Source organism: Falco biarmicus, chromosome Z, assembly GCF_023638135.1.
Source record: "Falco biarmicus isolate bFalBia1 chromosome Z, bFalBia1.pri, whole genome shotgun sequence".
NCBI lineage: Eukaryota > Metazoa > Chordata > Aves > Falconiformes > Falconidae > Falco > Falco biarmicus.
The window spans coordinates 53,821,127-53,847,867 of record NC_079311.1 but is presented as its reverse complement, the minus strand read 5'-3'; the positions used below and the strand labels follow the sequence as shown (position 1 = coordinate 53,847,867).

The following is a 26,741-nucleotide window of genomic DNA, read 5'->3' as shown; positions in this document are numbered from 1 at the left end:
GCATCGCCATCATAGAGGAGGATCTGAACACCACTTCAAGGAATTGGATCTAGGGTATTGGAATAACAGAAATAAGAGAAGTCTCTGCTGTAAAAAGTACAAGGCAAAGTGCTCAAAGACTACTGCAAAAGGTGGATATTACATCCAGCAGAAAAGCACATACGTATATTAATTAATCATTGCATTTCTATGAAGAGACAATGAAATGCAGCTGTTACAAAGGCAAAGAAATTTCTGGGAAGAGTAAGAATATACTTTCACTGTAAAGTCGGAAAGAACTAATGCTAATGATATTAAAAAATCTAATCTTTGACAATATTAGATCTTTAAGCATACAGAGATTACAGTTATCCCTGTCCAAGAAAAGCACATTCCAAATTAAAAAGGAACAGACAGGGTGTACCAGTGTAAGAAAAAGAGATTCCATGTTTCAGGAAAGAATAAGGCAGCCTATAAAAATAATGGCTAATGGCTATTGATGAGTACTTTGGAAAGGAGAACATATGGACTAGTGGGTAAACACAACAGAAGAAGGTTTATTCAAACGATAAGCACAGGTTTAAGTGTAGGGTACTGCCCAAGTGGTTATAAGCTACAGCTAAGCCTCGAAAGAAACAAAGTTACCGATTTACCAAATGACAGTATGTTCACTGACTTAAGTAACTGTTGATCCCTTAGGACCCTTCCACGTGTCTTTCAACTAGAACCACACAAAACAGTTCACTTGGGATTTAGTACATCTGAATCAGCAGAAAAATAAACATGTGAAAATCATTCAGAGGGAAGGGGCCAGTAGAAAGATGCAATGTCAGGAAAATCAGGAACTGGAAGACAGACCTACCAGCATGTAAATGAAATTTTTTTCACAGGCAGATGAGCTTCTGGGTGGGTGGCTGTCACTCTCCTTTTCATTAATTCTTCAATAATGCTAATTAAGTTTTTTGTGCAGATGTAATGTGATAGAGAAAATTCAAAAGCACCTTTTTTTACTTTTTTCTTTCTCTTTAATTTTCCCCTTTTTAAAATGTTTTATTGGCTGCGTCCACAAGGTCAGAATAATTCTGGTATGAACTGAATAAAAGTAAGTGTAGGCAATAAATTAGAAATAGTATGAGTTATCAAAATAAATATATTCAAAAACTGATTCAAGTTTAAAATCAATGGGTTAGCACTATAGAAGATATTTATTCTAATGTTTAATAGGCAATTTTAACCATTCTATATCATAACACTCACCACTAGCATAATAATATCCTATAACCTTCCAAGTTTCCATTTCCACAAGCTCTCCTTTTCAAAAACTGCATGAAATGGAGACATCCGCTAACAAACCAGAGCACCAAAATGAAACAGAATAGATCCTCATTTTAATTCACGAACAGCCACTGACTTTGTCAGTGATTTTGTTTCTTGACCAATCTATATGGGATTTTTAAACTTCTAGTCCCAAATAAAAATCAATGGGAGTTGGGCACCCACCTCTTATATGCTTTAGAAAATTCCCCCTTTTAATGCTTCAATCAACAGTAAACAGGTATTAAAAGAAAATAAAACATAGATGAAAGAGTGTTTTAGAGTAAATGCGAATCATTAAGTCAGTGTGTTTTAGTAATGTGGTACACTATACTAGATAACTTTATTTTTAACAGGGGCTTAAAGCAAAATGATAGCATGATATGCAGTTCTATAATCCCACTATTTTACTAACTGACAAAACTACAGAAAAGCACACTGAGCATGACAGAGGCATCAAACTGGTAATACAACCTGCAAGCTTCCAACATCATGGACTGCATCAAAACCTTAAAATTACCATGATACCACCCATTTTCTACAAATCATGAGCTAAATATTAATTTCTAGAAGGAGAAAAAAAAAAAAAAAGGAGTGTATTTTATTTAATCTGAGCTCTTTCATGAACAGCACAGGAGGTAAAATACATTTTCTACTTGACCAGTCTACCTTGTCACTGGAAGGGAGGGGGGGAGTGGGGCAAGAGGAAAAAAAAAGCAAAAGCAGAAAACGTAACTAAAAGTCTATGAATGAAAAGTGAAAGATTAATTAAAGATTAATTAAAATAAATAAAATCCTTGCAAAGACATACACTCATACTTCTTTCACACACTTTTTTAAGGGAAAGCTCTACCTCTTCCTTTGTATGTACACTATCAATTTCTAATCACATCTTTTCCTTATTTTCAGCTTTGGCCCTAAAACCGTTTGCTTAGCAAAGTAAAGTGAAAAAAAGAACCACAGCAGTTACATGTGACACCATACTGTTTAGCTGATGAGCTATGAATTAACTCATCAGGACACAGTTTGTGTGGAATTGAAGACTGGCTTGGATGCAGATTTGAATATTAATCTAAGAACAAATTAGTTTACAATACAATCAAATCTACCATTTGCAGCTAGCTGGCTTGTACGTGTGATAAGCATAACCTAATGCTGCTTCTATTGCTTTCTGGAAAATGGTATGAAAAGTTACAACAAAACTTTCTGTTGGAATACCACAAACTCTAGGCTGACATCAGTATGAATTTTTCTCCTTTTCTTAAGACTAAGCCTATTGATATCTCAAAACAATGTTTCCAAAGCAGAGTTGTAACAGTAAATTATGGAAATTCCATACTACAAAATACTTCACAAAACAAGGCTGAGACTATTTTGCAAAAATAAGGAACTTACAGGGAAAATAGTAAAAAAACCCAACCCAAAACAAAACAAAACTGTTAAAAACTGTATAAGAAAAAGGTAAAAAACAAAAAAAAAGAAAAACATAGTTTGAGAAGAATTAAACCAATATATATTTCAGTCAAATACATTGGCTGTCTTCCTTTATCTAAAAATTTACATCAATTCAATACATAAAAAGGAATATGTTCTGATTTCTTTGTGGATTTTTTTTTTTTTTAACATATGCATAGTTTACACCTGTACTTAATATAGTTCTGTTCAAAGTGCTGTTATACAGGTGTCTTTAGATAGCAAAACTTTTGCTTGCTTATGTTCATTTGCTGTTGAGACTGGTACCCTATATATGAAAAAGTAGCATCTGCCAGGTGTTTCGCAAGCCTTATGTCTCTGCTAAACACCTTTTTCAACAGATACTGTTCTGGACCTTACTCCATCTCTCAGAGGGCTCCTGACCAAAAGAATTCTAGCAGATGGGAAACCCAGCTGAAAAAAAAGGACAGTAACAGCAGCTTGATCCAAAGGCTGCAAAATTATCTTCATACATGGCAGTCTGTGTTGCTCTCAAAAACACAAAACAAAGGAATACATGTTATTATCAGCACAAGGAAGAGATCCAAGCTCCAACCACCACATGTTGTTTCTCCAGCTGTCAGTGGTCCAAAAGGATGTTACAGAGCAGGAACAGGAAGAGAAATAAATTGAGTAAGTGATGGCAGTTAGAGCTGTTACACCTCAAATGCAAGGAAGTAAAACAGATGACGGAGAACAGAAAGAAAATGCTGTTTGTATCATCTGGTATTGCTACTAGTTGACCTCCCTTTCATTCTGCGATCACTTATAGTGCTGACATACCTGCTAATCCTCAGTATGGCAAAAGGAGAAAACTCACTTATGTCAGCAAACAATGAGAGTGTTAAAGGTTGGGGGACGCAGACACAGAGGGAAAAGAGAAATAATGACTGAATGCACACAAAATTGTTTTCCAGGCTATGAAAAGTCATGCTAATGCCACTATTAGAAATGTTTGCATGACCTGATGGTAGGTTAACTGATTTAATGAAATAAAAATGTACTTATTCTATACAGGATAGTGCCTACCAAGAATCTCGTATAACTGTAGTTATTATAAGGGTCTTTTTTATTTTTTTAATTATGCAACTGTACTATTTTATACTATTAGTTGCAGTATCATTTATAATAATTATTACTGCGTCCCTAAAAACCAAAATAAATAAATGATAAATAGCATGGTAATACTACGTGTTATTTCACACTTACTAAATTTTCACTTACTATAATATTATTTGAAAATATTTATCCTACCATGTTCTTTCATGAGTTGGGCCTTTTCAGAATATCTATGAACTAATTTGTTGATTAAGTTGAAAAGTAACTATTTTATGTCCAATCAATTAATTCAATCAATGCATGTCTAAGAATTAAAGTTAAATTAAGCCAAACTGTAAACAGATCCCTCATTTTCTTTATGCAATCCACCAGTACAGCTCTATGCCTGGAAGACAGATGTTGAACAACTGCAGTAGGTTACTAAACCATATATGTGGGGAGAAGAGGCTGTTTATAAGACAATTTGACTTAATTCCAATAAAAGAAAAACAAGCGAGTAAGGCAGGGCCATGGTAGAAGCTCGAAATTCTTAATAAACTTGAAAACAGTATGAGGTTTGTATACTTCAATGTGACTAAAAGGCAGGCTGCTACAATATTACCATATTTCTCAAGTTTCATCACTGTATTTATTTGGTGGATTTTTCCTCGAAAAATCTTCAACATTCATATTAGATTTCAACCACAATGCCTCATTTATAATTCATTTAATCCTACTCTTCATACAGAAAAAAAAGTAGCTGAAGTGCGTATCAGGAGGATACACATGAATAAAAAGCATATGTATTGCAATGGAAAATATATTTCATTTAGTGATTTTTACCTGCTACTGGATAAGATAATGTCTTTATATTAGAATACAAGAAATATTTTTCAAAAGAGACAAGAATTCACATACTTTGAATATTAAATAATTCAAATGCTCTTTGAAAAAACTTATTCTATACTACCATTATGTGAGACACTGTCAGTGTTAACTCATTCTATGAAGTAAGATGGAAAACAAACCTGCATGAAATTCGGTGAAGTTTCTATTGTTACTAGCATGTATGCAAATTTGGCTGTATTAAGACAGTTTTCTGTACTACATAGCAGGAAGAGTAACTGATGCACATCTATTTGTGAGATTACTATAAATGCAAAATGCCCAAGAAGATTTATATAATCGATGTGTTTTCATAGAATAAAACCTATATTAGATATATAGCCACCAAAATAATAGTTTTTCGCCTCATCACAAGCATTATCTTCCCTAAGTAAAAAAAAAATAAATTAAACTGTGAACCTATTGCATATATATTCATCTAATAATTATGATTTTAGAACTCCTTTAGTATATAAATGGGTGTGAAATATTGTATCTAATCTGTATTTCACCTCCTTTCTTAATAAGCAACATTAATTAGCATGTATAACCCTTGCATACGTACCTCCGAGTGTAAATCTGTAAGCTTAAAAAAAAAAAAAGGTTGCAATGGATTTCAAATATCCCCATTTGCTAATATTAATCTTATATGCATCTGCAATACTTGAATTTCTAACTTAATTTGACTATTTGGTATGGCTATGTATTACTGAACCTTTTTCACGGCATTTGATCTTATCTTAAATCTTGAATTTAATTTATTTACTACAAGTAGTTCTCACTCAAATCCAGAATTCTAGTGCAGATCATTTTCCTTTTTCTTTTGCAATTAAAATAATTTTATAGAAACACTTTCTTTTATATTCTGGATATCCACCAATTTCTGCATCAGATGAACAGAAAAATGTGTCTGTCCTTTTTTCATTTGTTTTTAAGTAAAAGCCTGAGGTAGCAGCAAAATCTGATTAATCATTATTTGGAAACATCACACGATTAAACCTAAGTTCCAATTGAAAGATGATTTTGTATTGAAGGGAATATCACAGGATTACAATTCTTAGCAGCAGGAATAGCCTAGGCTTTGAAAACTTTTGTATCCAATCTGTCATTTCAATTAGTCCAATCTATCCACATTTACCGTTCTCGTCCTCCTCCCCCCTCACCCCCACCCCATGTGCGACATATCACTGATGAATAACTAAATGTAAGAGAAAAAATTCAGTCTTATGGCACAGTATTATTCTCTCCTGTGGAATTCTTCCATCATCAAAAAGCAAGCAGAATTATTATCTACATTTGTTTGTGATCAGCCCTCAAATTCCTCATGGCACAGTAAAATACCCAGTCCACAGGATCAAAATAAGGGGGGGTTCCATTCATAACTGTTTTCACCATCATCAAGCAGTTCCCTTACCATTTTGCTGTACTTAAATTCTATTTCCAATAATTACTCACTCTCTTCACAAACAGAATCTTTCAACTACATGGTTCCACTGCACACTAGAGGTCAGCCATTAATGGCCAAGATGCACTGTGATATGCTTTTATTATTTCTAACCAGTGAGAGAGATAATGTCTTGTATTATAAAGCTTTAGTACCATCAGGCTTCTCATTTTTAAAAACCAACTGACAATTAATTCTAATAGTGAACAGATGAGAAACCTAAATAGTTTATGACTAACAATTATAGAAATTTTAAATCAACACAGAATCATAGAATCATAGAATCATAATGGTTGGGTTGGAAGGGACCTTCAAAGATCATCTAGTTCCATTCCCCCTGTAATGGGCAGGGACCCTTCCTCTAGCCCAGGTTGCACAAAGCCCCGTCCAGCCTGGCCTTGAGCACTTCCAGGGATGGGGCACCCACAGGTCCTCTGGACAACCTGTTCCAGTGTTTTGCTACCCCCACAGTAAAGAATTTATTCCTAATATCTAACCTAAATCTACTCTGTTTCAGTTTAAAGCCATTACCCCTTGTCTTATCACAGCATCACCTTGCAGGAAGTCCCTCTCCAACCTTCCTGTAGGCCTCCTTCAGGCACCAGAAGGCTGCTGTCAGGTCTCCCTGGAGCCTTCGTTTCTACAGGCTCAACAGCCCCAACTCTCCCAGCCTGTCTTCATAGCAGAGGTGCTCCAGCCCTGTGATCATCTTCGTGGCCCTCCTCTGGACTCATTCTAACAGGTCCATGTCCTTATGCTGGGAGTTTCAGAGATGAAAGCAGTACTGTATTGTGTTTGCATGGCAGGGCAATGGTAGCAGGGGGGCTACAGGGGTGGGTTCTGTGAGAAGATACCAGAATCTTCCCCTGTGTCCATCGTAGGCAATGCCAGCTGGTTCCAGGATGGATCCACCACAGGCCAATACCAAGGCAATCAGCAACAACAGCAGTGACTCTGTGATAGCATATTAAGAAAGGTGGGGGTGGGGGTGGGGGTGGGCGGGTGCGGGGGAGATTTGCACCAATAGAAAAGAGGAGTGAGGCTATTTGAGAGCAACAACTCTATAGACACCAACATCAGTGAAGAAGGAGGGGGTGAGGTGCTCCAGCACCAGAGCAGAGATTCCCCTGCAGCCCACAGTGAAGACCATGGTGAGGCAGGCTGTGCCTCTGCAGCCCATGAAGGTCCACGGTGGTGCTGATATCCAGCCCATGGAGGTCCCCATGCAGGAGCAGGTGGATGCCCCCAAAGGAGGCTGTGACCTGTGGGAAGCCCACACTGAAGCACATTTGCTGGCTGGACTTATGGACCCATGGAGAGAAGAGCCTATGCTGAAACAGGTTTGCTGGCATGTCTTGTGACCCCACAGAGGACCCACACAGGAGCAATCCATTCACAAAGGACTGCACCCCATGGAAGCAACCCATGCTGGAGCAGTACGTGAACAATTGCAGCCAGTGTGAAGGAGTCATGTTGGAGAAGCTTATAGAAAACTGTGGCAGAAACAATGTGTGATGAACTAACCGTAACCCTCATTCCCATTTCCCTGTACTGCTCAGGGTGAAGAGGTGGATAAATTGGGAATTAAATTAAGCCTAGGAAGCAGGAATGGGTGGGGTAGGTGTTTTTTTGGTGGGTTGGTTTTTGTTGTGGTGTTTTGTTTTTTGTTTTTGTTTCTGTTTTTCCTGATTTGTATGGTAGCACAGTAAACTAATTTCTCCAAGCTGAGTCTGTTTTGTCCATGACAGGAATTTTTGAGTCAACTCCCTGTCCTTATCTCGAAACATTAGCATTTTGTTATATTTTCTCTACCCTGTCCAGTTGAGGAGGGGAGGGATAGTGCAGTTTTGGTGGGCACCTGGCATTCAGCCATGGTCAAACCACTGTAAGAACTCCAGGTGGGTCTCAAAAGAGTGGAATAGAGGGGTAGAGTCACCTCCTTTGACCTGCTGGTCACGCTTCTTGACACATACAAACATAAATAATAGAAGCTTACAGTTTTGTTTCAACTTATTTTAAGCAATCACTACCATAAAATGGTGTACAACTAAAATAATTAGGTTTTTTCACCCATCTTTAAATATTGTTAGTCTCTCTTTTATCCAGAACTTAATTAAAAAATCAGGGGAGTAAAAAAAGTAGTGCAGAAAGTATTACGATAAAGCAGTTCAAGACTGAAAAATTAACTTGGTTTGAAATGAAAAGTTTGTGTTGTTTATCATTCAGCAGAAAATTAGGCACTAATTAGAAAAAATTACACATTTTTATTACACTAATAGAACAAGTTCAATTAAAAAAAAGGTGACCTATACATTACACAATTTCTATTCACTGAACTCATTGCATATCCTATTACAATAACATAGTATGATACCAATTTTTAATCTAAAAGTTTTCAACTCAAATAGTTGAGAAAACAGTAAAGACACTGTTCAAATGGGAGGGATTTTGATTAAATGGAGTTCTAATGGACTGCTCAAAACTTAGTACTGAAGTGTACTGTGCATACCCAAGAGTCTTTTATTTTTTAACTGATACCTAGTTATCTTTCACAGCTTTTATTTTAAATGTACCAAATTAATATGTGTCAGAAATTTACTCACTACATTTGGAACTCTGATTGAGTGTTTCACAGTGCAAATATAGAGCAAGATATAAGTCCTGGACTCTGTAATTTATATAATATTTTTCCAACTGACTTAATTTGTGCAGGATTTCTCCCATACACTTAGACATTTATTATATAGATAACTTAAGGTACATTTATGAAAAAATCACTCCTTCAGCCAAAATAAATAGTAGGTTTTTTGGTCACTGCCTTTCAGATCTGGAACAGCACTTGAAGTGACAGTGATACATGCAAGACAGAGACCTCAAGTCCTACAGTTTTTTGCCTTATTGTAAGTGGCATAAAACTGGAACATGCAGAATTTGAAAGGGTACACTCTGTTTTTTTGTATGTCACCTATCTCTCCTACTTGTTTTTCTGTCATGATTGCATATAATTGTGTTAACACTTTGAAATCTGGGGTTTAACTTTCCACAGCAAATATTGTGAATTAATTTTTTATGCTAAAGAAATCTATTATTAAACTGCCAATTTTTCTCTCTTTCCTCACTGTGTTAAGGAAATAGTTGTGGGGTTTTTAATAGTACAAGGTCTCCCAGTCTTATACCTATTGCCATAAAAGTAGTAGGCTTAACAATGTTTTACTTCCACAGTTTCATGTCAACAGCTGAAACACATTAGAAGTATTAAAGGCACACTGAAATTTAGGTACTAATTTTCATAGAACCATGATTCACTAAAGCTGGCAGTCTTATCTGGAGAGTATCTAGTCCAACCCTGTCTCAAACCTGGGCCAGCTACAGAAGGCTGCCCAAGAATCATGCTTGGTTTGTTTTAAATATCTCCAAGAAAGCACAGTTTGTGAACATTCTCAACAACCTGCTTCACTGCTCAGTCACTCTTGGAGTAATAGCCACGATGATGATGGTGATAACAACAATAATGACCTCTTATGTTTAAACAGAGCTGTTTCAGTTTGTGACTACTGCCTGTTGTGCTGTCACTAGGCACCGCTGAGAACAGTCTGGCTCCCACTTACTCTCTACCATCACGTATTTATATATACAATAGTAAGATCTCACTAAGCCTTTTCTCTTCAGGCTAAGCAATACCAGCTCTCAACTTACCTTTGGATGAACAATGTCTCAATCCCATCACTGCCTTTGTGGGCTTTCACTGGACTGACTCCAGCATGCCCATGTCTCTCTTGTACTGAGGAGCCCACCACTTGACCCAACACTCCAGATGCATCTCACCACTGCTGAGTACAGGGGAAGGATCACCTCAGCCCAGGAAACTGTTGGCTGCCTTTGCTGCAAGGACACTTTGCTGGTTTATGGTCAACACTTTGTCAACCCCCAGGGCCCTTTCTGTCTGACTGTTTTGCCACTGGTCAGCCCCCAGCATGCAAAGGGTTGTTCCACCCCAGACACAGGGCTTGCCACTTCCCTTTCCTGAACTTCATGAGGTTCTTGTCAGCCCATTTCTCTATCCTGCCCAGGTCCTTTGGAACTGGACCTCATGCAAAGTTTTAATAAGTATCTTATTTAAGGAAACAAATGTAAGAATTGCTCCATTTTCATTTTATTCCTGTAAGGAACCTAAGGACAAATGTATATCCAACAAATTCCTAAGGCAATGTAAAAGAAGTTTTTGTGAATATCCACACAATAGATTGGTTGCTAGAATTTAAGCAAGACATCTCCAAACTTATGAACTGCTTTGTTTACAAGAAGTTTGCAGGACAGAATCACAGAATCATTTAGGTTGGAAAAGACCCTTAAGACCATCAAGTCTGATCATAAACCTAACACTGCCAAGTCCACCACTAAACCATGTCCATAAGCACCACATCTGCAGGTCTTTTAAATACTGCCAGGGACTGTGACTCAACTGTTTCCCTGGGGAGCCTGCTCCAATGCTTGTAACTCTTTTGGTGAAGGAATTTTGCATAATATTTTACATGTCTAGCTTGAAATAATTGCCAACTCTGCAATGTAAGCTTGAGAAATCAGCCACTGGCAGTGATGTAGTTTTCAAAAGATCACTGTTTTGATTCTGTTCTAGCTGGCTAGTATGAGCTTAACAGTAGTTCAGTTCAATACTAGCTGATACAGTATTAGCTGATACCTTATTAAGTGATCAAAACAAACAGAAACAAATTTTCAGTCAGTGATTTTGGCATGCAGACTCAACATTACAATCCTGAATATTGACAGGCGAATGTCTAACCTGTGACCAATAAAGCAAAATATTAACTGTTCTGTACCCAAACCACTTTTCTTGAGATACACATCCACAAAAGAATCCCTACACCAATCCACGAACAACAAAAATTAATTGTCAAAAACCTCAGTCAGGTCTCTATACTGAATGCTGTTGCACAGCTTGTTGTCCAGCACTAAATAGCTACAGTCAGCTTGGTATTGTCTTTTATTTTTCACCAAGGCAACACCCATCAAGAAACGCTTTGTCTAAAAAGCACAGCCAACAGGTTAGGTTAACCTAACTGTCCCAGGGCTGTTCATTTTGGAAAGCTACAGCACTGTGTGCTGACTTCATGCCTCCTGACAGCAAGTACCACAAATGAAGAGTTGCATGGAGAACTGAAATGGCAGGTCTTAGGGGATCAAGCAGGAAAGCACTAAGCTTTACTCTTTGTTAGCAAGGGATCAGTGTCAATCAATTAATGATTTAATTATTTAGACTAATTAAGATAATAACAATAGTAAACCTACAATCAATTAACTTTATTCAACCTTCCCACTTTTAGGATAGAACCCTGAGAACTGCATTCTTCTTACAGGTACTTGAAGTGTGAAGGCTGTGCTGCTTCACTCTCAGAAAAAATAAAACAGAATCAGTAAAACATAAGGTTTGCATTAAAAAAACCACAAACACCACAAACAAAACAAAACAAAAAATCCCCACAACTAGTATGCAAAGAAAAAAAAATAACTTTCCCAGACTAGCAATTCTACAGATCCCATAATCTAGTAAATTGGGAAAGCATATCAAATTTTTGAACATGATGATTCCTACAATCCTTTGCAGAGGTAAAACCTTTTTTTTATTTAAAAGAAGAAGAAAAAAAATAGAATGCTTGTGCACAATTACACTCTCCTTTGAAAATGTCTGTCTAGTCTTGACATTAAAAATTGTTTGGCTTCTTTTTATGTCATTAATGACAGCTCACCTTTTCCTCAAGGAAAGTACTGAAAGATCAGTAGAAAGTAAACCTTATCTGTCTGACTGCATGTCTGATCACACAACAAAGATACCACTGCAAGGATTTTTGTCATTTTTGGAAACAGTCTGTCAATTAAAAACAATTTTAAACATCCAAAACCAGAAATGAAGTGAGAAAGCAGGTCCATTTTAATATGCAGAAAGCAAGGCTGCTACTGCTTATGCTTTGTTGTAATGCTACTTTGCTGACCTCTAATGAGTTTCTGCAACTTAAATGAAATTTATTTTATTATTTTTTCAGTCTATTATTTCCACATGGCTGTTCCTCCTTTTTTTTTACTTCATGATGCATAATTGACAACATTTCTGTACCAGACTTCACAGACTTTATGAAAACTGGTGCTTATTTTTGACATAAAGAGTGGAGTGGAGAAGCTGGCGAAAGAAAGAATTAAGACAGCAGAAGGGGAAAAGGGATGCATTGGAAAAAGAAGAAAGGGTAAAAGAAGGATACAGGAAATTGGAATTGCTAAACCAGCAGGGTGAGGCCCACAGGAGATTCACAGCACAGCAGAAAAGTGGGGTGAGTCTCTAGTGCCACAGAATGCAGGGAAAGTGGTCTGTTGCTGGGCTTTGCAGGTGCACAGCAAACCCTCTGCATTCCACCCAGACCAGCAGAACAGAACTTCCTCACAGCAAAAAGCACACCTCAAAGCAAAAGACATCTCCTGCTGGCTTCCAACTCCAGTCAGAAAACACTCCAGCTTTGCCTGAAGGAAACTGGGCCACAGACTGTAAGAATTATAATCACCCAATAGTACAGGTGTAGGGACAGCACACCTGCTGCCCCAAAGGACAGTCAAAACCTGGAGCTCAGTACTCAGATTGTGATGAAAAAGAAGACTGGCACATCAATGATATTTTTACACCACAGACTCTTCTGTCTTTGTATAACCTAGGGTATTTTGGCAAAAAAAGGAAAACTCATTAATTGTCAGAGAAATCTTGTACACACTTTTAAAAGTTTTTCTATTATGAGCACTTAGAGATAAATACTACAGTGGTGAGATTTAAATTATCCTAAAATACTGTTTACAGTTAAATGGTATTTGTGATTCCATTTTTATTCACCTTTAAATCATTAGTATGTTAATTGCCTTTTCTGTACCGTGAGTGCATTCTAAGGAGAAAGGAAACGTATTAAAGGAACATAACTTCCCCTACAGAATAGAAGAAATAGCATAATTTATTTATCTTCAATAAAACAGTAGTATTGTAATCAGAAATTAACATCACTGAAATACTTTCACAGAGCTGCGACTTAAGATCTTTTCTAAAACTTCAATCTCAAAGCCTTTGAGTATGAATGACTCAGCATATGGTATGAAATACTATCTTTTCATTTTTTTGAACTAGTTCTTGGAAAGAAATTATCGTAAACTTTTGGATCAGTCTTTTGGATACCATTGAGATCTCATGTACTACCACTGTACAGTCAAAGACATCAGATTTCCTTGAAACTGCGTCACCTGCTCTGCATCTTCCTAACAATGCTCTCCCAAATAGCAAGGGTGCTTTCCCCAATCCCAAATCTGAAAGCTGTTAACATTTACCTGTAATGTCAAAATATACTGATTAAGGTAAAGACCTACAAATAAGGATTATTAATCTATCTTGTAGAAGTTACCTTCAGATGAGGTACTGGAGTGAAACTTATGAAAACAATTAAGAAAAGCAACCCTCTTCCTTTGAATCTGACAATCTCAATATAGATCCTTCTGTTGCCTACAGTCAGATGCCTAACACGTATTGTTTTTGAGGTTGATCTATGCACAAGAGATAGCAGTCCTTTCTCTTTTAAGGTATCTATAGGTGAAGCAGAACAGTAATGACGATTTGCAGTTGCAGTTTTACATTCTGTTCACCACTTAAGAAGTAAATAGTAATACACCCAATAAGAAAATATTAATATGCAATTAGAAAACCTGTCTTGCTGATAAGAGGAAGATTGTAAAGGCCACACATTTGACACAAAATATAGAAAATGCAAGGTTTAGATTTGGTCCGCTTACATTAGGGACCCCTTTTTTGTTCTCAGTGATCCTTCAAAATGCTTTCTTTGTAAAATGGAAAGACATGACAGATCTATTAACATTAAAGAGATCCAAACTCTTGATCTTCAGGCTCTGAATGTAGTGCATCTTTCACTCAAGGTTAAAGTGTATTTTGCAGAGAAGAGTAAGACACCGAGCCATGCACTCATAGGTGGGGTGGGGTCCCACACAAAAAAAGCCAGATGCTAAAGACTTGGCAGATCTGCTGAATGGGAGAAAGGAACATTTGTTAACACAGACACCTATAACCTCTGTCAAACGAGTGCAGATACTAGAGAGGAACCCACATAGAATTACTGGTCGACATATCTGAAGAGAAAAGAAAGTTTGGTGCATTCCAGAGAAAAGGTGGTTTTTTTTCTGGCCAATTAAAAGATAAACAAATGAAGGCATCTTGCTGCAGTTGAGGATCTGAGAATAATTTGGCTAGGAAGCCCTAATATTTTAATATAAATAAAATCTATTGATTTTACCCACATATTCCAACTTCTGTATTTCAAAACCAAATAAACAAATTCATAGCCAAGTTTAATTAAAAATCCTCTCTGGCCTCCATTCACATATTCATATTTATTCAAAAGGAAAAAAAAACAAGCAGAAAACTTGAAATAGCACTGGAAATGCATTTATTAGTTTTTAGCAATACCTGTAAGTTATATAGCTATGAGAAGAAATGCTCCTTTTGAGGGGATTTTTTGGCGTTCCCATTCTGTGTCCCCACTCCCCCACCCCCTAACCTCCCCCCCCTCCCCGCCCCCCATCATACACTTGATACACAGAAAATTCCAGAAAGATTCAAGGATCAGGTTTATGCAGACTTTAGTTGTCATTCAACTGTCTATACATAACCAATCAGTTATCTAAATTGAGATCAATCATGATTTGTCACAGATATTCAGCTGCGTTTCTCAAGACACCAAATGAGCTCTTGCTCTGTGTGGGTACTGAGCTGCTGTTAAATAGTGTATAGCTGAGAAAATTTTTCTAAAGACTTTCTGCCATGGGAAAATCCCACACATTTTTCATGTAAATCTAAAAGCTATTTTTAACACACTTGTGTTATCCACACCATTATGAGTCTCCAAAGCACTTCATTTCACTGTACTATTTTTAGAAGTCTATAATTCATGAGTAAAAACCAACACTGAGCTGCTAAGCAGAATGCAAATCATTCATCTAAGAGAAACACATTCAGTTAACAAAGCTGGAATGAGTAGAAATAAAACATTAAAAAAACAGTTCAAGTTTTTGTTTCTATTTAGACTGGAGTTATATATCAAAAACTTATGAACAATACTTTTTTCAATAACATAATAAGAAGCAATTTTTTTAAGTATTAGAAAACTCAAGTCATTTGTTGTAACTCACAAGATTCAACAAAACTTCACACATTAGAAGCAAGCAGGCATACCTTCAAGATATGATCAACTTCTACAAGATTGCAACACTGAGATTTGTTACTTTAGAACTGTGTTAACAAAATAGTATGCATTGCTGCAGTTCCCGATACGGGAAACTGATACAACTGACTTCATAAATATCAGACTGCAATATAAAGAGTCAGTAGCTAAATTATAAAACATTACCATACCAAAGTTGATCATAAAAAGGCAGTTTTTTCAAGCAGCTAGTATATGTTAAGTAGCCACTGACTAGACGTATTTATTGAGGTTTGCAAAAGGGATAGTATAACTCCATTTTTATTTCATAGACTACTTAAAATTCTAATAAATGTCTTTAATGAGAAATTGATCTTGAATCAGTGCATTGTCAAACTATTTTAAGGGAATCTAAGTTAATTCCTTATGAGACATGTAACTTAAAAAGGAACTATAGACCAGTCATATTTTTTAGGAAACCCCTATCTACTTGATCTGAAAAGCTGGACTTAAAGAGTAGACACAATGTCATCTTCCTAAGATGCTGCAGGATCTTTCTGGGTTGCAATTTCCCTTTTTTTTTTTTTTTTTTTTTTTTTTTTTAATAATGCATACATCTTTAGATGCTACAACCTTTAAGTCAATTTCATCAGACCACAGATACTGGAAAAGGTCAGTAGACATGTTACACTTCTTCATATGAACAGTATGTCTGAAGATGAAGGATTATAAAAAAAATGGAGAAAAGAAAAAAAAAAAAAAAGTGACTACAATTTGCCATTAACATAATTTGCCTGTGAAGTGTAAAGCATCAGAAGGCATCCTGTAAAATAACTCTAATCCTCGTGTCTCCTGCCCCACAGCAATATATACCCACATTGCCACACATCTAGCATACATGTGAGCTCTGCCATCTGTAACAGTAATACTGTAATTTTCCAAAGTTACAAATTGCATTTGCTTAAATGCTTGCAATTGCTTTTAATTTCATTTCCTAGGTTTCAATTATATCAATAGTGAGATATAAGAATCTGTAAATCAGCTTTTCTGGAAAAGGTACAGTGGTAAATAAAGAACAAAGTGAACAATGCTTGTTGAAAATATATGCAAGACTACAGGAAAGGCCTTACCAGGTCACATTAAGTCTGTGTTGCCTACTAGCACATCTCCAGCAGCGTCAAGAGAAGGTGCTGTCTAGGCAGACTAGGCCTGGCCACTTTCTGAGGTCCATTCACTTCATATTCCTAAGGACACTACAGCTGGCATTCCTGCTTGCTCTTCTACTACTAATTTATGGTTGTCCTGTATATGAATTTTTGAAGTTCTTCTTTGAAATGACAGAGAATGTCTGCCTCCACGAAAATGTGCAGCAAATTTCATCCTTTATCTGCTTTTGATCTACCTTCTGTAAACTTCCTCAAACATCATAGTTCTATTATTATGGGGTGGGTCGACATTCACTCTGCTTTCACTTTATCCTCTGCACCCCATAATTTTGCAGACCTCGGCCATAATCCCCACACCCGCCTCTGCCATCTCTTCTTGAAAATGGAGGAGTCAGCCGTTTCTGTCTCTTCTCATGTGGCTGCTGTTCCATCCTCTGGACTATTGTAGCTCCCAATGTCTGCACCTTACTAAGTCAGCATCTTCTTGAGATACACGTTATCACCCTCTATTCTAGTACACAAGATGTGGGTGCACTAAGGTGTGTATACCATACCAAATAATCCCTCCTTTCCTTTATTTCCTCAGAACTATTCATACATTTAAAACTAGGTCTGTCTTTTACATTAAAAAAAAAAGACAAATGAATTCTCTTTGTCAGTTTTGCACCGTCTAACATCTTGCTTAGTGTTTATACAATGCATCAGATCTTAACCTGAGAATATGCAGATATATAGTATCTGCATATAGTAACTGTCATTTAAGCACTCTGTTCCAATGGTTACAATGTAGTTGTACAGAATTAGTTACTACAATCCTGTTAAATTCTCCTCAGACTTAATAAGCAAAATTTTCTATTGGAATCTCTCTTTTCTATCAGAAAATATGTATTCATAAGCTGAAACAAGCCTTCAGTAATCTTTTTTTAACAAGCTTAACTTACTAGCAAAGATGATAAAGCATTTTCCCAGTCCTGAATCTGTGGCTTTCTCCTCCCTGCACTCTATCCAGTTTGTCAACACTTTTTAGAATGAGACACCAGGACTACATTTGCACTGCATTGTTAGCCTCACTAGGCCCATATATGTAGGTTTAAGTTGCCCTTCTACTCCCATTCATCCTACCCTTCCTTTTATATCAAAAGATGTTAGATGTTACTGCCTCATCTTAACACAAGAAACTTTTTCACAAAAATCTTTCACTTTATTTTGATAATAATTACATTTAAAGCTACTACTCTATTCCGGACTGTATATCTCATTTTAAACTGTTTGGCTTTGCATTTGTTGCTACTAAAATGTGTGCTATTTCACTAGAACAGGAGACCAAATGACTATTTCTCTCTCCAATTCATACATCACCTGCCAATGTTCTCAATACTTATTTTATATTTTTTTTTAAAACATATGTGAAATCCATGCAGAAAAAAAATTGCCAAGGTGGAACTCTCCTGGAAATGACCATATATAATTCACCTTCTCTGCCCAAATAAATTTAGTAACACTTCCCCCACCTCCCTTGCTGTTTCTTCCTCTTTCTTTACAATTACGTGTGCCAAAAAAAAACCCAAAACAAAACACAAACACACACACACACACACACACACACACACACACAAAAACCCACTAAAAAAAATCCAAACACAAAAAAACCAACCAAACACAAACAAACAAAGAAAAAACCCACAACCCCCCAAAAAAACAGCCAGAACACCAGTGGAACCTCCTTTCCATCCATTTCATCCATATGCTGGTACCAATCACAGACAGCTTGAAAAACACAGAGGAATTTAAAAATTAGTTTCTTAACTACACACTAGAACAAAAACTCTATCCAGTTAAGTTTCATAGACACATCTAGTTGAAGAATTTATATTCCAATAGAACAAATTTTAAATTTCTATTGAACTCTCTTCCTGAAGAGCCTTACTGGAAAAAGACTCTCAAAATTTCTTTTTAATAAGGAACTTGAGAATGTGGTATGCATTTGACATTCTGTTACGTTCTATTACTTTGCACAGCAAGACAATATCTAAAATGCTGTTTACAGTCATGCCCCATAATTTCTTGTAAACTGAAATGATCATTTGCCACATACTTGCATTCACCTTGTATGAGTAATTTCAAGTTTGAACTGTCTTTTATCAATATATTTTCTTCCATTACACATGAAGTCTTTACTCATCAACTGATATTATAATTCTGCACTCATCTTTCTCGTAACATGTATATTACAGTCTTCTATAATTTACTGAAAGCCACACTAGCAATCTGTAGATAACTTTATGTTAAAACATCTTTTATAGCAAATTAAAGTCAGGATGTAATTTTACTCATCATATTGCCACTTTCAGAAGAAGAAAGCAGTCTAGTTTGCAGCACCAACAGTTAATAAAAAAATCCTAAAACTTTGGAAGAATTATTTTTTTTTCATAACTATTTTGATAAATACAGCTTGAAGAAGATACTATTTAAGACAGAAAGATCCTATACATCAGTAATTGGGGTGTGTGCGTGGGTATGTGTGTGTAGCTTCCTGAAATACAGGATTGAAACAAAAGTCAATGGTGATCTTCCTATTTTCAGGTCTTTATATTTTGCTAAATATATTGTCAGAAATTCACTACTAAAACAGATGCTGCTACTCAAGATTTTATCTCCGTTTCAGCCACTGAGGGTTAAACCTCAGATAAGGAGTGAAAATATTGTACAAGACCACAGCAATTCTTGTGCTGTGTATAGCCTAAAAACATCTAAAATTTCTATATGATTTCTCCTTTCTTTTTTGCTAAGAACTGCTCCTATATTAAGACTATGATACATACTAATAAACGTTTAAGATATGTAGACACGTTCTTAAGCAATCTAGCAAACACAGACACATTGGAATTCCCTGCCAGTTTTGACAAGGGAATATTAATGACCCACATTCCTTTATCTGCCACTGGTTATTACTGATGCTGCAGGGAACTGCAGACAGTGAGATAGTTACCCATTCTGAAGTTTCTCCGGAAACACTTTCTTTTAACTGTTGAAATTAATCTAAATGATTTGGTTTTGTCCAGCTCTGCTGGGCCAGTAAAATACAGTTCCCTTATCTAGATTTCCTGGTGTCTGGAAAGACTGGAGACGTTGGGTTTCCCGACTCCGGTTTAACACATGCTCCAGAAAACCCAAAAGTTACAGGGCTTTCCTAACTGAGGAGACTTCACTGCCTCTACAGTCAACAATGTTGCCAGGGCTTAAAGGCTTCTAAGAACTCTGGAGCTTCAACTCAGCTCTGTTCAGTGTTCTGCTTTGAGAGGTAGTGGCCTGCAATTACCTAAATTAACAGCAGCTGTGAAAGAGACGCAGAAGTAATCTTCAAAGCTGCAGAGCTAAACTTACAAAAATGTTCAGGAGAATCATTCCATAGTTGTTCTTCAGTTTATTCTGCAGTTCAAAGCCCTGGTAAACTATATTTAATTCTGAACCTACACTTCATGAAATACACATAAATCTTCTATTCATATTTAATGTTGAAATGTTTTGTTATGTATATATGTAGAGATAACCCCAACGCCTTCTTAAAAATTACATGAATTAGAAAACTATAGTCCTCAAGCAGGTATCAATTTTGCTGTTGATAATTTTAAGCAAGTTAAACATATATGGTGGTAATTATGAATACTCCTGGAATTAAATTATTCAAATTTGCTTTAGTGTATGGACTTGAAAAATAAGGGTTGGATAAATCCTGATATATGCAAACATCTGTAATAACTGTAGCTTCTGTAACTAAGTTAGTATGTTTGGAATGCTCATATACTCTTTTCACTTCCCCCAATTCTCCATCTCAAACATCATATATATTCCAAAGCCTTCACTTTGCTGCACTGAAAAATGAATATATCTTGAATGTTTTGGTATAACTAGCTGTCTCACTTTTCTCTAAGACATTATTGACATATTTTAATATTATATTTAGTAAGGGCTAGATAAAATTCTCTTGCAATACTATATAACTCTTTTTTGTAAAATCAACTGGAAAATGTCCTAAGGTTGAACTGTAGAGAATGTAGAGAACATATAAAATTTCCTGCAAAAAATATAAAACAAAACTGAAAGTCTTTTTTTTTTTTTTTTACCTGAAAAGGCAGTCCATATCTAAACTACTTTGCATACATCACAATTATTGAAAGAAAAAACAATGTAAACAAAGGGCTATATCTTACACAAAATGGATGCTATCAGCACTAAGATATAAAGATTGATCATACTAAAAAAGTATCAATAAAGAACACTAAGATTTTATGTTTGGATTTTACAAGATCTTGCTACTGCCCGCAACTGAAAGCAGTAATTGAAAGAATCTTTTTTTTTAAGATGTCAGAGTTTAAATCTGAATCTAGTCTGACAGAAATTTATTCATAATTACCAAAGAAGCACATACTAAGAAGTAAATAATTTCTATGTTGGGCTTGTCTACATATAGTGTTTATGAAGCTATTCCAGCATATTGGGGTTTTTTAGTGTAAACCACATGTGTCCAGTAGCAAGACTTACTGTAAGATAATTACTTTATGCAATATAATTACTTTGGAAGATCTATTTAGGTTAGTTTAGTGTTGTATACAGTGCTTAGGAAAAAAAGTCAATGTGGACTGCATGGATGTATTTCAGTTTGCCAAAAAACTTTTTAGTTTAGTTTAGTTTAGTTTAGTTTTTAATGGAAGAATGGTATTGACAGGGAAAAAAAGTCTTCTTTAAAAAACAAAATGAAGGTATTAAATGGAACGGGGGAGGGGGGGGGGAAGAGGAAAAATAGCCACCTTATGTTTGATTTCATTAATAGTAAACTACCATATTTAGGTCCTATTTAAATATTAGTTTGTTTCAATCATCCCAAAATCTGTTAAAAGTTCTAGCCCTTCCGGATCCTGGTCTAGAGAAGATCGTGAAGCCTTTTTTCTTAGACAACATGATGCTAAATGACATATATGTATCATGAGACAGAGAGTGAAATAAGCATTATTCACATCTCAAACAAGTGGGAATGGAAGCAAGTTACAGTACTGATATTGTTTATGGTAAGTATTTCTGTTTGTCTTTTGATAGTCAGCTCAAACACTTTTACTGAATGAAGAATTGCGGGTTCCCTTCTGAAAGAGTATCACAAAAGAAGCAGCAAAAGCAAATTGTCAGAGCAGAAGCTATGTAACCAAGAATGAAGGAAAAGAATTAAACAGACAAAATTATTTGAACACAGCTGAGAATTTGGAAGTGCTAGTTACTAGGCCTTTCTCGGGGTAGAGAAGGAACACATTGTGTGCTGTGAGAGTAGATTTAATTACTGAAAAGTAGGATGCAGAATATCTCCAGAAAATTATTTTATTCTTTTAATATAAATTAAACTCTTGAATTTCAAAAGCTGAGATACTACGAAAAACCAGAAATAAATATTTTTAAAACATTTTATATTTTGTATATTTCCTTGAGCTCAGTGATTAACTTGACACCTCATCATTACAGAGGTCAGAAACAGACAATAGTATATCATATTCCAGAGTACGAAAAGAATTCTGTTACATAAGAATCTCTGAGACATATATGCTTCTTGTTATGAGATGAACCTGCAGAAAGCTTCTAGTAGAATACCATTAAGTAGATACTATTTTGAGAGTTCATTTAGAAAACACAAAAAGCCAGTACTTTTTATGACAATGTGATATTACTAATTTCTCAGCAGATGTAGATAAGTATTGCCTTAAAACATTTGCCATCTACACCACTGAGAACAAGGCTGCCAATGATAAACACTGTGAGCTAGCAGACTGTCCTTCTACAAATAAGAAGGCTAAACAAATATTTTCTTTCCTCAGCATATTCTGTAATATCCTCTCACAGTGTACATAGAAGCTACAAATACCAAAAATAAATGGAGGCAAAAAAAAAAATCATATTCCTCAAGATTTCTCACTTCTTATACTTACAAATAACACTTTAACAATAAAAAGTAAAGCAGCAAAGATAATTTTGTCACTTTTCAATTTTGCTTACTTTGTTCAGTCAAGCATAAGCTTAGTTTCTGGATTAACAGTAAGAATCACATCTTGGTCACATGTGTAAGGGGCATGATGCACTCATCCAGTCAACCAGGGAAGGGTTTTTTGGCATTTCCATCCTGTATCCCTTTTGAGTGGTGGCCACAGAAGCATTTATCAGCCTGTGCCAACACACTTCAGAGCTTGGTGTCCTTCACAATGATAGAGAGGAACAAAGATGTCTCATTCTGTCCCTCAGCTGTAAGGGTAGTTTGTAAACAGGAGAGAAGTACTAAGGAGTACCATTGGGAATCACTTCAAAAGCATGAAAAAGGCTTGCTACTTGGATCTCACTCACAGTGATTTCACAGTGAGATCGGAAGAGTTCCTTATCCATTTGCTATTACTTTGGGAAGAATACAATGCAACAGCAACGTCATTATATATCTTCCGTAGTATCTTGGTGCTAGCCACATAAAAATTATGAACATAAAAAAGGAGGTATGTTTTTTCCATGGTGACAGACTAACAAAAGACAAAAAAAATTGTCCCCTTTGTTTCAGCTGCTTCTCCCCACAAAAACAAAATATAGTAGACCTGCAAATGTTAGTGAAGAAGTTCAAGAGCCCTGGACAACAGTAGGGTCCGGAACGCTTTACAGAAAGCTATAAAACTGGAGCAGTATCTCTGAAAGCAGAGGGCAGACCAACTCCAGCACAGCAGGAACCAGCAGAAGACCTAATCATGCAAGTCAATTACTCCTCATCTTTCTGTGTGTCTGCACACCAGAGACTCACTGATCCTGTCCTCTCTCTCACTCAGCCAATAAAACAACTATGTCTGTAGAAATTCAATGTAACTTCTAAATAAACAAAGTACATGTGGAAGAGTAAAATGTTACTGTGACTCTCAGAGTGCTCCTCTTTTAGATTGGTACAACAGAAAACATTATTTAGAACTCACAGCATTACTGCAGTATTATGTGGAATCACATAAACACATACACAGCACACAATTTAATTCATACTGTATAATGTCTACCATTTGTATATACATATATCAATATTCATGTGACTTAAAAATCTGTGTCTATTAACTACTTGACAATCATAGTCTTTTTCTTTAATCTCATAAATTAGGAGAAAGGAATATGCTGTATGGTTTCAGCACTGTATTGTAAAGGGATTTAAATAATTAAATCTGACTAGATGTAGGAGACAGTGCATTGACATCTAGCTATCAAAAGCACCTTTGGTCTGTGTAAGGGGTATCACAACCTTTTAATTGAAATTTTAACCAAGTCAATGCAAATGAACAAAATCTGGCATTAGATTTTTCTCTCTCTGTATAGGAATGAAGCTGGGTTAATTAGCATTGATAATACGCAACTGTGGGTTGGCTTCAGGGCCAGTGGGTTGGCCAGTGTAGATAAGGTGCAGGTGTGGTGGGTTCTGTTAAGTGGTTGAGAGCCAATGAAGAGAAAGCAGCTGAGGAAGAAGTAGAGAGAGGACACATGTCCTGGATGAGGTGAGACAAGGAGAAGGCAGCAGAGGGACTGGCATGAAGAGTGTGTTGGTATGTGACGGTAAAAGACCTTGTTGCAGCCAGCTAGTTTGGAGAGTGCTGCGACACCTTTCCAGTCCAGTTCTTTCTATAAATCCTTGGAAAGAAAAGGAATGTAGGAAAGGATGTACAAAGCTGAAAAATCATTCAACTGTAAAGTTCACATTGTAAAAAGGACTATATTAATTTATACAGACTCTGGGCTTTCATGCAATTTCTCAGTAACACCTTCTATTAGTAGTAAACAGAAAATAAAGGTAATTTCAAAGGATAAGCCTTTTCCTGTAAAATAAAAACTAGCCAATAAAAGCCTATGTAAAGTGACCATTTCATATTCACCTGGTACATGCGAGAGTTCACTCCCTGCATTTCACAGTACCACTACCCACATGGCAAAAGCTCTTAACAACAAAAATACACGAAAGACCAACAGAAGTAGACATTCTTTCAACATTCTAAACAAATCAACAGTATTTTTAAATGAAGCAAACCTGCACTTCTGTTCTTAGAAAGTTATACTTTCCGGCTCCGTTCTCTCATTAAGAAAATACAGAAATAGTAAAGCAAGATATCTAATCTACAAGTTCTTAGCATCATTGTCTGCTTATTCTCTATTCTGCAATATCTTAACAGAGACTCTGACCTAAGACTTGGATAGCACAAATAAATTTGTCTTAAATAATTTCTATTTCTTTTAAAGAATGAAAGAAAATAAAGGGGAAAAAAGTAGCATTATTATTCCATTATACTTTAGTTCCAAAATCCTAGCAGTATTTCTCAACTTTTTCTTAGCTGAAACTTTCTAGTATTTTAACTTTTTTTTAAAATCTTCCTGATTTTTTCATTTGTAAGTATTTTTAAATTGTCATCGTCTTCGTCCTATTGGCAAGATACAATAGATACTAAGAATTAACCATAGATGATATTGCAACATTATAAATCCCTCCAAGAAGATAACCTAATGTATCTTTGCTTGGCTACCTTCTATTCTTGTAACTCTGCCTAGTAATATCTACCACTTACAAAGACAAATACACAAAATTAAAAAGTACTGGCTTTTGTGAGTTCCTTCAGCACAGTTCAGCTGATTTGTGAAAGACAGTCAGTGGTATTCAGGGTGGGGTGTTTTTAACTTACAATAACAGCACTCTTCATGTATTATCTGTCAACATAACTAATGTTTTTAACGTGAAACTAATAATGATCACATAATATGACAGTGTTGTATAAAATAGTGTCTAAAAGGAATAGAAAAAAAAAGTAATTGATCTGTTATCTTGAAAAGACCTTTGCTTTGTTCTCCAGTCAAGATAGTACACTAGTCCTATAAAGAATAAGATTATTAATAATCTGCCCTTGAAAACACTACTTACTATTAATTAATAGTAATATTTATTAATACATAATTTTTACTCTTTCTTAGTCTATTTTAAGACTGCATCTTGCTGTCCAAGCCAGTTTCATGGAAAGTAACTCCCACAAAAAGATGATCTTTGTGCATCTTACAACCTTTATTCTTCATGTGACACTCCACAGATTCTAGCAACACCACTTCCAGCAAAGTTCTAGCCAGCAAAGGCAAGTAGTTGACCTCTATTTTGTCTGACACTACTTAAAATAAAAAAAAAAAGTGTAATACAGTAGATATAGAAAATTGAATCTGAAAACTATATCGTGACAGCCAATTTTGAAGTAAAATCCATAGTAACCTTCAAAAAAACCTGTCCTCCTTCCTCACAGAGAATGATGAAACCTTCTGTTTAGCATAACATGGTTACAGAAACTATACTTTTCTCTCATAAGTACAGGAGTAACAAATGAGTTTCTAGTGTTTGAATTGTCTTTTTTGCAAATTGACACTCATTTTGGGTTACCAAAACAATACTCCCCCACAGGTTAGACCCTCCATTACCTGAAGCAGAAAAAATGTACCAGTTTCTAAAAATCTGTTTCCTAAGCACAGAACTTACTTTTAAAATAGGTGGAATACTACAACTGCAGAAACATCCAATACATGGGCCAACTTCCCCATTAATTATTTGCTGAACAAAGTGTTAAAATGTCCTTTGGCTTCACCTTAGACACAATCACCCCAGCTGGTCAGTAGCTACCTGGACAGAGGCCAAAAAACCTCAGCTGCCAGTACTGGACAAACATACATGTTTTCTCTGTATTTATTTATTTATTTCACTTTCATAGAGCTACAGTTAAAAGGAAGAAGTCTTACTACACATGGAAGTGGAAAGATTTTGTACCTTTTTCATTGTTGTAATTTAGTATACCTAGGCTTCAGGTGATAAGTAGAGTAGTAAGGAACTCTTCAATACATATTTCCTGAGAACTGATTTATCTGACCATACTAACACCGGTTTTATTCTTGTGTATTCCTATTTAAAACAACTGCTCCTTTGTTTTTTACATAGAAGTGTGAAAGTCTTCAAAAGTCAGAGCTGAAACAGTTATTCACTGGTGATGTATTTGCATAGTCAGGAAGATTCAATAGGAAAATACCCCTCAATCAAGGGAACGTTAACAGTCAGCTTGTAGCATGTAACAAACAGCCAGCTTTAGTAAACCTGTAGGTCAACAGGTAGAAAGCAAATGGCTT

The 26,741-nt window shown here is 35.9% G+C and overlaps 1 protein-coding gene across 9 annotated transcripts in view; it reads right to left on the bottom strand.

Annotated features, from left to right (window-relative positions):
• The window catches only part of PTPRD (protein tyrosine phosphatase receptor type D), a 380,605-nt gene that overhangs the window by 267,921 nt on the left and 85,943 nt on the right, over positions 1-26,741 (bottom strand). The window lies entirely within an intron of this gene.